This window comes from Notechis scutatus, chromosome 1, assembly GCF_049901735.1.
Source record: "Notechis scutatus isolate UNSWTSFEM ecotype Mainland chromosome 1, rNotScu1.2, whole genome shotgun sequence".
NCBI classification, from domain to species: domain Eukaryota; kingdom Metazoa; phylum Chordata; class Lepidosauria; order Squamata; family Elapidae; genus Notechis; species Notechis scutatus.
In genome coordinates this window covers 152646217-152657136 of record NC_142009.1, presented here as the reverse complement: position 1 = coordinate 152657136, position 10920 = coordinate 152646217, and positions in this window count along the sequence as shown.

The following is a 10920-nucleotide window of genomic DNA, read 5'->3' as shown; positions in this document are numbered from 1 at the left end:
GCCAGCATTACTGTCTTTGCTAAAAACACAAACCTTCAGTTCTTTTATTCAACTTTAAAAAAGCAATTTTAAGATGTGTGGACTTCAACATAATGGCTGGGAAATTCTTGGAGCTGAAGTCTATGCATCTGAAAGTTGCCAAGGTTGAGAAACACCGTTCTGTGTTCATAAATACCTGAGATCTTGTAACTTAAAACATGAAACTGTAAGTCAAATATATTTTTCTATTTGATAGTAATAGTAAATATCTTACTAACTTGTACATCATATCCTCTGATGCAAGTTCAACAAAAATGCATTTGATATATATATATATAGCACAAAGTTAACAAGTTTTCCTAACAGATGTTTGGGAATTATAACTTCCAGAATCTTTCCATTCCTAGTATTTCTGGAGGGTATCGTATTGGAAAAGCTAAATGGCATTGATCCCGTTCTAATTCTATTAGACAGACAGACAGACAGAGATATTAACAAAATTATGAAGATACAACGACTACAACTAGTAAACAAGAAATTTGCTTTTACATCTTTACAAGCCAGAAGAGCAATATTTGCAAAGTCAGCATTTTTAATAGCAGCTTAAGATACTCCACACATCAGCTTTTACTGTATTTTCCATATAGCCAAGAATGTGGTGTGTGACCAACTTTAAAAGACATTCATTCCACGAATGTCACAGTCATTTTATTAATAGCGTGTTCATTTTTACAACTACTTTATTAAAGTTCCACCTATATAACTAATCCCATACCACTGATGTAGATACACAACATGATTTGGGGCCATTGAGCAAAAGAATGACCTTTTCTATATTTTTCTTTATTTATCTTTTTCTATATTCAGAGGGAATCCAAAAGAAATGAATAGGAAAAAATAAAAATACCCCAATAGGAGTATTTGTAACTATAAGCTCTAGTCCATCTGTATATGTTGAGAATACAGTTAATCCTTGACTTACAACAGTTCATTTAGTGACCATTGAAGTTACAACAGAACTGAAAAAAGTGACTTATGACCAGTTTTCATACTTACGACCATTGCAGCATCCCCATGGCTACTTAATTTACATTTGGGTGATTGACAACTTACGACAGTTGCAGTGTCCCGGGTCTTGTGATCGTATTTTGTGATGTTCTGACAAGCAAAGTCAATGGGGAAGCCAGATTCACTTAACAACCATGTTACTAATTTAACAACTGCAGTAATTCACTCAACAAATGTGGCAAGAAAAGTCATAAAATGGGGCAAAACTCACTTAACAAATTTCTCACTTAGCAACATAAATCCTGGGCTCAATTGTGGTCCGTAAGTCTGTAGTATGAGCAGCGGAAGAGGGGTGACAGTTTGCCCCCTACCCAGTGGTGCATTTCAAAATAGTTTACCACCGGTTCGGTGGGTGTGGCTTGGGCGCACTTTGCGTGCCCGTACATGCCAAACATGCACTTTGCCCAGGTGCAGAGGCTTTCCGACTCACCTCCTGCAATCCTGCACTCTCAGTGTCACTTCAGCAGCTGACGCGCGGCAATCTGCTGTGCCGTGCAAAGCAGCTGCGCTTCAAAAGCAGGGAATGAATAAAAGTCAGTATGGGAGCCCAGGCAGGTGGGTGGGCCCAACAGCAGCTCCTCAGAGGGAACTGGTTTGGTCTCCGCTGATCTTCGGCGCTTCTGGTATGCCAGAATAGGGCTGAACCGATATAATACCACCACTGCCCCTACCCCTTTTGTTATTTTATAACCAATCTTTGCCATCTCTGTGCTTGAAGAGAGGCCTTGATTAGCAGGGAGACTTCTCCTACCACCAGAGGTTTAGAGTGTAGAGTAAAGAAGTTTCCAGAAGGAATTGGATAAGCAAGAGTGTTTCACATCTGGTTGAGTGTGCTGAGCCTTTCTGAACAGGGTGAAAGTTGAATGAGTTCAAGAACTTCCACTGAGTTCCAATTTCCTAACTGGAGAATTTGATCACAGAAAGGAAATTATCATCAAAAACAGTGTGTTGCATAATTAATACTCGGTCAAAGAAAATTGATCTTGTGTTTAATCAACCACAGAAAGATCAAAACTGGTGTTACAGCAGAAAATTAGGCTACAGAATAGTTGCTTTTCATATAGGTTCTACAGAATTGTAACTCATTCTTTTCAAAAATTGACCCAATGGATTGATAAAACATTTTCCAACAACTGACCTGAATCATTTCTTTCTTTCTTGGAAATGATTCTTTGGAAATATGCATTGAAAATTATGAGGAAACATTGCATCCCTAGGTACATGTATAGATATATAATTTTACCCAATCATCTGAGAACATTTCCAGAGTAGCTAAAGCATCAACAGAAATAATATCTGGGATTATAATGTATTCCAGAAGCTCAAAGTGTACTACATGTATTGCCTTATACATAAGTAACAATTATAAGAGATGAATTAGTATTATTAACATCTATTGGAGGTGAGAATTCAAAGAATGACTAGTTTAAGCCCACTTAAAAGTTGTCATTAAGATACCTGTACAAAGAAAGGATTTTCTAATTCACAATTTAATCTCTTTCAGTCATAATCCTGTAACATTTCTAAGATGAAAGTACATAATATTTCCAGTTGACTGGTATATTCTTACATTTTTACTAGAGAGCAAATTTTGCTAAATGTAGTACAGCTGATTTCTGATGAAACATGTATTATATTACAGTGAAAGATTAAATCTAATTTTCCATAATTAAAGCAATGTTTACTATTATAAACAAATATGTATAACTATACATAAGCACCCTGAATCAATTCAAGAGGATATAGGCCTCTTCTCCTGAGATAAAAGTAGGGGAATCCTCCCCAATTCCGTGCTGTACACTGAGAGAATATTGATAGTATGGGTCAAAATACTCCATTTTAAAATATTCCAGATTTATATTAATTTATTAGCTAAATAAATAAAAATTTACAATGTAGCAGTATGATACTAGATTTATTGTCAATCATGCCTAAGTAAATAACCAACCCATTTCACTGCTTTTAAAGTGAAATCAGATGTTGATAAGTTACATTTCTTTGTGGTGCAGATAGAGGGTGGGTATTTTGAGGTGTAAATAGTTTTATTTATTTATTTACAAATGAAATTTCACATCTCTGGGTGGTTCATTCAGACATCTAAATTAGAATGCAATCCACATCATAATACACATTAAAAGAAGCTTAAAATTAGGATAACACTACCAAACAGATGACACATAAAACATAGATTCTAATCTCCAAAAGGTTTTTGGAACAATCAGGTTTTGATAGCTTTCCAAACGATGATTGAATTAGAGTCCATCTGGATCATGGACTAAACTACAGTGAAGCTAATTCCACAGCAGCAATAAAGAAACATTTTTTTGATATCTCAAATCTTCACCACCTGGATTAAGGGTTTAATTTAATCTTTATTTTTATTAATTTTAATCTAATCCAATTTAGTTTGATTTAATCTCTTATAATTAATTTCAATTTAATAGTAGTAATTTCAATAATTTTCATAACCAAGTTTTAAAAGATCGGTCAGAATTACAAGGCGCCATAAAATGGTGACCTTTGTTGCTGAAATCAACTGATTATGTCAATTATTTGGGTTACAAGACTAAACTGGGGGAAGCATAACTTAATACAAAGGGAACGATGGAAATCTACATTCTCTAGTTTCTTTAGCATTTACCAATAGCACTTAGACTTATATACCACTTCACAGTGCTTTACAGCTCTCTCTAAGTGGTTTACAAAGACAGCATATTGCCTCCAACAATGTGGGTCCTCATTTTACCGACCTCAGAAGGATGGAAGGATGAGTCAACCTTGATCCTGGTGAGATTCGAACTGCCAAATTGCAGGCAGTCGGCAGTCAGCAGAAGTAGCCTGCAGTACTGCATTTTAACCACTGCGCCACCATGGCTCTTTACCTAGAAAGAGTGTTTGACTTCTATAAAATACAAAACTGGTGGTTTTCAGCTTATGGTTCTCCATATTAGATTAGCTCTCTACTGTAGCAGATTTTACTTCATGTTGTACAGTTCTAATTTCGAAACCTCTTTTTAAATGAGAAAACAGTTCAGGGAAAAATGATCATAGGAAAAGTAATCACCCAGACATTCATGCAAATTCAGAGTTTTTTGGAATGAGTTGTAAGAATATATGCCTTCCATAGAAACCTACTCATAACAAACCATTATGGTAAATAATTCATGTTGACAGGAATATTGATATTTCAGTGACTCAAAACTTTAAAGGAAGCCACAGGAAGAAGATAAAGCTTGCTCCGAGAGCTACTGCCTCCTTGATAATTTACAATGTGGTTGTTACCATTCAAGTGGTCTCACAACTATCATATGCTATCATTAATGTTGCAAACCAAGGAAACAGGATATTTAATTTATTATTGTACGATATCTGTTTTAAATAGTTAAAAGAGGTCACTGGAGCTAAGGTCTACACCAATGCAGAAAGAGAATTTATCTCAAAACATAACCATCTACATTAAATGTGTGTATGCTGATAGAAAGGTATAAATGTAGTAACAACACAAATACAGTGCCTCTGAGCAAAATTCAGAAACCATGTAACCAGCTGGCTGCAATCTCTAGAGCCCAGCTGAGCATCAGTCTGGAACCCACATTATGTATCTGATATTAAAACAGTTGAGAAAGTCCAGAAATATTTCACAAGAAGAGTTCTCCACTCCTCTACTTGTTGCAGAATACCTTATGCCACCAGACTTGAAATTCTAGACCTAGACAACCTAGAACTATGATGCCTTCGGTCCGATCTAAGTATAGTATATAAAATCATACATTGCAATGACTTACCTGTCAATGAATTCTTCAGCTTCAACCATAACAATACAAAAGCACACAATAGATACAAATTCAAGGTAAACCACACCAAACTTGATTGCAGGAAATACGACTTCAGCAACAGAATGGTCAATGTCTGGAATACTCTACCTGACTCTGTGGTTTCTTCCCCAAACCCCAAAAACTTTAACCTTAAACTGTCTACTATTGACCTCACCCCTTTCCTAAGAGGTCTGTAGGGGGCATGCATAAGCTTACCAACGTGCCTACCATCCCTGTCCTATTGTTTCTTTTTATTTTTCTTATATGTATCCATTTCATGTATTCATAGCTAAGTTTATACTTCTACCTGTTATCTTATAATCGCTTGACAAAATAAATAAATAAATTATTGAAATAGCCCTCAGATATGTTGAATTATTATGCTTATAGTTTCTCTGGTTTGGCACTACAGAAGTAGTGATATATTACCTCAGGAGAGTGCCATATCAGGGAAAACTGAAAAAGAAAATGTCTTCAACTAAAGGGCTGTCTTTTACAAACAGGGAAGCCTCTTTAAATTAAAACATATCACAAACTCACCTGTGCATTTCATTGTATATATATGTGTGCATGCATGCATATATGTATGTATACATTTATTTATTTTTAGAATTTGTGAGCCACCTATCTCATTTGTTGACTTTATGCAGCTCATACAATCCATAAAAAACATAATTAAAAACAAAAGTACTCTTTCTTCTCCAGGCGCGAGACCAATCATCCTCACAGCTCAGTCCCCATCCTAGCCCAAACAGCTCTTCAATGTCCTTTGGGAAGTTGAAAGGGCAGGAATCCCTCAGTTCTCAAGTGATAGATTGTTCCAAAGGGCTGGGGCAGCCACCAAGAAGGCCTGTCTCTGAGGTCCCATCAGATGTCAACATTTAAAGGGAGGGGACTGGGAATATGCCTACCATAGTTAACCTAGTAGGATGGACAGATATTCTCAAGGAGAGGCAGCCCTGCAATTAACCTGACCCCCATTTCATTATTGTGCTTAGTTTTGATCAAGACTACACAACCTCTATTGCCTCAAGGGCCATACAGTTTGTTGAGGGCTGTATTACAAAAATGGAGAGTATGGAATTCAAGCCTTGGAGAAAGGAGACAGGCTTAAAATGGATACATTATCTCTGCAAGAGATAAGGCTCTTATTTGTCCCTTAAAATGTCTCCATATTATTCCCTAGTATAAAAATTTATATTGATTTGCTGACCAAAGCCATTATGGGGAAGGTTGTTCGAGGAGCCACAAAAGTGATACTGGGGTTGCTTGTGTCCTATGGGCCATCATTTTTTGTACTCCTAGCTCATATAAATTGCTGGTCATCTTCCTCACCTCCTGTTTTCTGAACAGCTTAAAGCTCTATTATAGCCCATTATTTTCTTCTGGAAGATCATTATCAAACTGTTTATTCTTGTCATAATTAGCTTATTTAGAGATGCATAAATGGAGTGTAGACAAAGGCAAGAGGCATACCTAGCTGGAACTAGGTTCATCTAGGGTCTGCAAGATACTTGTACTCCAAGATACTGCAAAACACACAACTAGTTTTTGGTCAGCTATACTATTAGACCAGATTAATTCGACAAGGAGGGCTAAAGCTACTTTTATTGAGATTGGCTATAATAATAGAATCTTGAAAGTCTGTTTGCACCTCTCCCTCCTTCTTTTAGTTCAGTAAATAAAAGAGATTTCTGCCTAAGCCGCTTCTGAATAGTATGTGACTATTCTAGATTTAAAAATGCTTCAGGTCACCAATCTTCTTCACTTTCTAACCCTCAGTGCTGAATCTCTTTTTTTTTAAAGTGCAATTTCTTTTCACAACTGAAGGTTCAAGTCAGCCATAATACTGTAAATACTTATGGAATATTCTGTGGCATCCACTGGATAACCTCCAATTAACTAAATGCTAACTTGTATATTTTTAAAAATCTTACGTGATAGCCAAGTCTTGCAAGATTTTGGTATCTTTATCGGCAATGTTCTGGACAAGATTTGGCCATTTCACAATATTTTAGCTATATCTGTAAATATTGTATGTGTGTGCGCGCGCATGCAACCAGGCATGTATATGTATCTAATTTGTCACCTACTCACAAGTTTCAATAACTCTTCCAGTCAAACAGAAATTCTCAAACCACAGTTGTGAATCATGTTTTATGTATTGAAAGTTTCAATTATATGTGAAAGTTTATAAACAGCTTGCAACCACAAAATGAGAGCATATCCATTTTAAAATAAGTTAAAATTTTATTTTAAAATGGATATGCTTACATACCAAGAAACTTACCAAGAGAGAAAAAGACATGGCAGATTTAATTTTTTGTAATTTCTTGTTATTTTGGTGTCTACATGGGATCACTTTTTTTAAAAAAAAAAGATGTTAAGTTGCAACTGTAGGGAAGTTTAAAGATCATAATATAATAAAGTCTACAACACAAATCTGAGGTCATTGAAACCTTAACATTTCATATATTTGAAATCATGTTATTTGTAGCCACTGAAATGTATCCAGAACTACATTGTTCTTGCATGACCATTATTTTTTTTTCTTTAATGTTATTTTTATGTTTTGTGTAGTTACTATTTTTCCTTCTTCTGTCTTAAAAAAAAACTCAACTAAAATTATAATAAACATTATTTAAAGTTGAGTGTTTCTCCCCAATCATTTCCATAAATCAAGAATTGCATTTTTTTGTTTTCTTTTTCAAGCCAAGGATTAGATATAATTTTTGAAGAGTGTTTTGTTTTAAACACATCTTGGGCAAGTGAGAGCAATATTAAAATCTTATTTCCATCCTCCCCCTTTTTTATTTTTCAGCTTGGTTTTAAGCTAATCTTGATTAAATATTGTTAATTTTTCTTTCTGTATGCTATGCCTTTCTGTATGCTATGCCTTTGGTTAATAAGATATTTTTAAAGAACTATTTTATTATTCTCTCAAACTGTTCGCACTAATGAACTTAATATTACTTTCCTTTGACTCCTTTTGAAAAAGTTCCTGCTTGAGGCTGAGTCACCAAAACGTGCGTTCAAATATGTGTTTTTGTGTTATTCTCTGCTTTATTTCTGGCTTTGAATTTACTTGCTTCTGAAAGATACTGTACTTGTCTTCATCTCCAGCTTCTTCACTTGTCTGTTAGTCAACGATACATTCTGTTCTTCCGGAAATACTAGTGAGAAAGTAAAGAAACTGCTCCACTGAAATATTTTGCACAGTATAGCATTGCCCTCTGAATGTAGAGGAGCAAGACCCATTGAATTCATGTATAAATGTTCTATTGGTTCTATGCACTGGTGGGATTCAAATAATTTAACAACCGGTTCTCTGCCCTAAGGATCGGCTGGGTAGTTGTGGCTGGGTGGTCATTTGACTGGGTGTGCATGGCCACTTGATGTCACTCACATCAAGGGGCACTTCACCCTCTCCCAGCCACTGCTTGTCATGCTCGGCCTCACCTCTCCCATCCCCTTGCCTCACCTCCCGGCCACTCACCTCAACTTCCAGTTTTGGAGTAGCAATTCATAAAGATTTTATGACAAAATAGTTGTCCTTCAGAGTATGTTTATCATCTAGATCGGGGATGGCTAACTTTTTCCAGACTGAGTTCCCAAAGCACCTGTGTGCACCCAATCCCCCAAATGCAATGTGTGCACTGCCCCTGTGCATGCAGCGCCCCCACATGCACCCTGCTCCTACGCATGTGTGCGCAGCCCCCCCACATGTGCAGCACAGACCCACCAACCAGCTGGCTGGTGGGAGGGTGCATGTATGCACGAACTGGAGCTGAACTAGGGTGATAGGTTCGCCATCATGGGTCTAGATTCACATCTATTTAAAAACAGCACTCAGAAAAGTACCCATTAATGTTACCTTTCACATTGAAATAGGAAAACAGGTAGGCTATTGAAGGATCAGCCTGGGCATTATTCTCTTCATCCTTTTTATTAATGACTTGCAGATCATTAATGAAATTTGCAGATGGTGGAAAAGTTGGTGGCATAGTTAGTATCCTAAAAGGCAGGCAGGGAAAAAAATCAATCCTGAAGGGGCTGAAAAGAACATAATGACATTTGAGTCAGACAAGGCAGACTTTGTTACCTAGGAAAAAAGAAACAAATGAACAGGTATGCCATAGATGTTTCTAAATCTATGGATTCTTGTATGGAACTCATGATCTTCTAAACAGCTTCTCCCACTTCTGTAATTCTGGGAAGTTTTAAAACAGAAACACTATACAGCAGTGTTTCACAACTTTAACTTCAACTCCCAGTATGTTGTCTGGGGAATTCTAAGAGTTGAAATCCACACATTTGAAAGTTGCTAAGGCTGAGAAGCATTGCAATACAGCAGTGGAAATGTGAAGTTCTTGAGTCAATTTAATAATGTTTTTATTATTCTACATAATAATTATGTTTTTATTATTCTACATCATTGCTCAATGTTTCCTGCTTTTAGAGTATTAAAATCTTGTTCTTGCAAATATACGTAGAGCTTTTAAAATTTCTAAGAAGCCGGCAACTGAATGTTATTTGAGCAGTCTTCTTTCCAGCCACACTTAACTTCTCATTGTCGTTTTTTTTCTCCATTATTTTTTCTTCATTGAAGTCAATGTTCCAATCATTAGAAACACATTGATAAATCTGAAGTCCTAGAAAAATGTCTTACATGATAGCTGAAGACTTATGTAAGATCAAGGGAAACTTATGCTATTAGTGCCCCTAATCTATTTTCTCCACTACAGATTACACTGTATTCCTATTGGCATTTCAAATAAGTATTTAGTGTCAGGGTTCCAAGTAATACATCCATAGTGAACAGAACTCCAAGGCAGGTGAATTCCTCAAAGAACTATTTTATTTGGTATATCATATTGACACAGGCTGGTAAAAACTGATTCTGGGTGTTCCACAGTTTTCACCTAACTAAAAGTTTTTCCCTTTCCCCAAACAATCAGTTGCATGATCCAATCAAGGTACCATCCAGTTTCCTAGTGACATTGTTCCTCCTCTCTCTGGCCATCTGTGGGAATCTCCTTGGTTCCCAGAAGAAAGTATTTTGTTTTGGTTATAAACCCCAACTATCTCTATTCCCCCCTCCTTATCCCTCAGCTCCAGTGTGGCAACACTGAAGCCTCAAAATGGTCTCGGACAGGTCAGCTTCAGGGTTGACATTTTTATTGAGATGTTTAAAAAAACCTGGACAAATTATAGTCCTTGTGTTCAATATTGCGTGTTGACTTTTTGTTCATTTTTTTCTTCCCAGTTAGCTTGAGCCATTCATGGGGCTCCCTGTTACCGCATGTGAATATTCTAATGTTGAGTTTTACAAAGAAATGAAATAACAAGACATACTTTCATTGACCGCTTCCTTTAAGGTCCAGTAACTTAAGGCATGATTGTTTTCTGCCTTTTCATTCTTTTGTCATCTTCATGAGTACAGTGAATTTGAGAAAAGAACATCTCACACACTAGAAGAACTACCCATCTACTAACTTCATGAAACTAGTATAATATGAAACTAGTTCATATAGCACAGTTGATGAAATCATAGTTTCTCTTGCACTATTTGGATCTAGTACCACAAAGTTAAGAGAATTTAATTTAGAGAATGTACACTGTTCTCACTTCCTGTCCTACTTCATATTGTATTTTGTGACCCTGGATATGAGGTCCAATTTATAAAGACTACTTCAGCAAATTTTGTAAGTTTGATAGTATTAAGGGTTATTTACAGGGAGTACCTAGAGTAGGCAGAAAAGCTTAACATTTAGCTAGCTAAATTCTATTTGAAGGACAGTTAAGAGAGTAATTCCATGTATGGTGTAGTGGTCAAAGCATCAGGCTAAAAACCAGAAGATGGTGAGTTCCATTCCTGCCTTAGGCACAATGCCAGCTGAATAGCTTTGGTGAGCCACTGTTTCTTAGAAGAAAACCACTTCCAAAAAGATTGTCAAGAAAACTGTGAGAACTTGTTTAAACAGTCTCTAAGAATCAGATTGACTTTAAGGTACCATTTTCCTATGTGTGTCTAGAGAACTAAGGCTAAAAGTAAGAC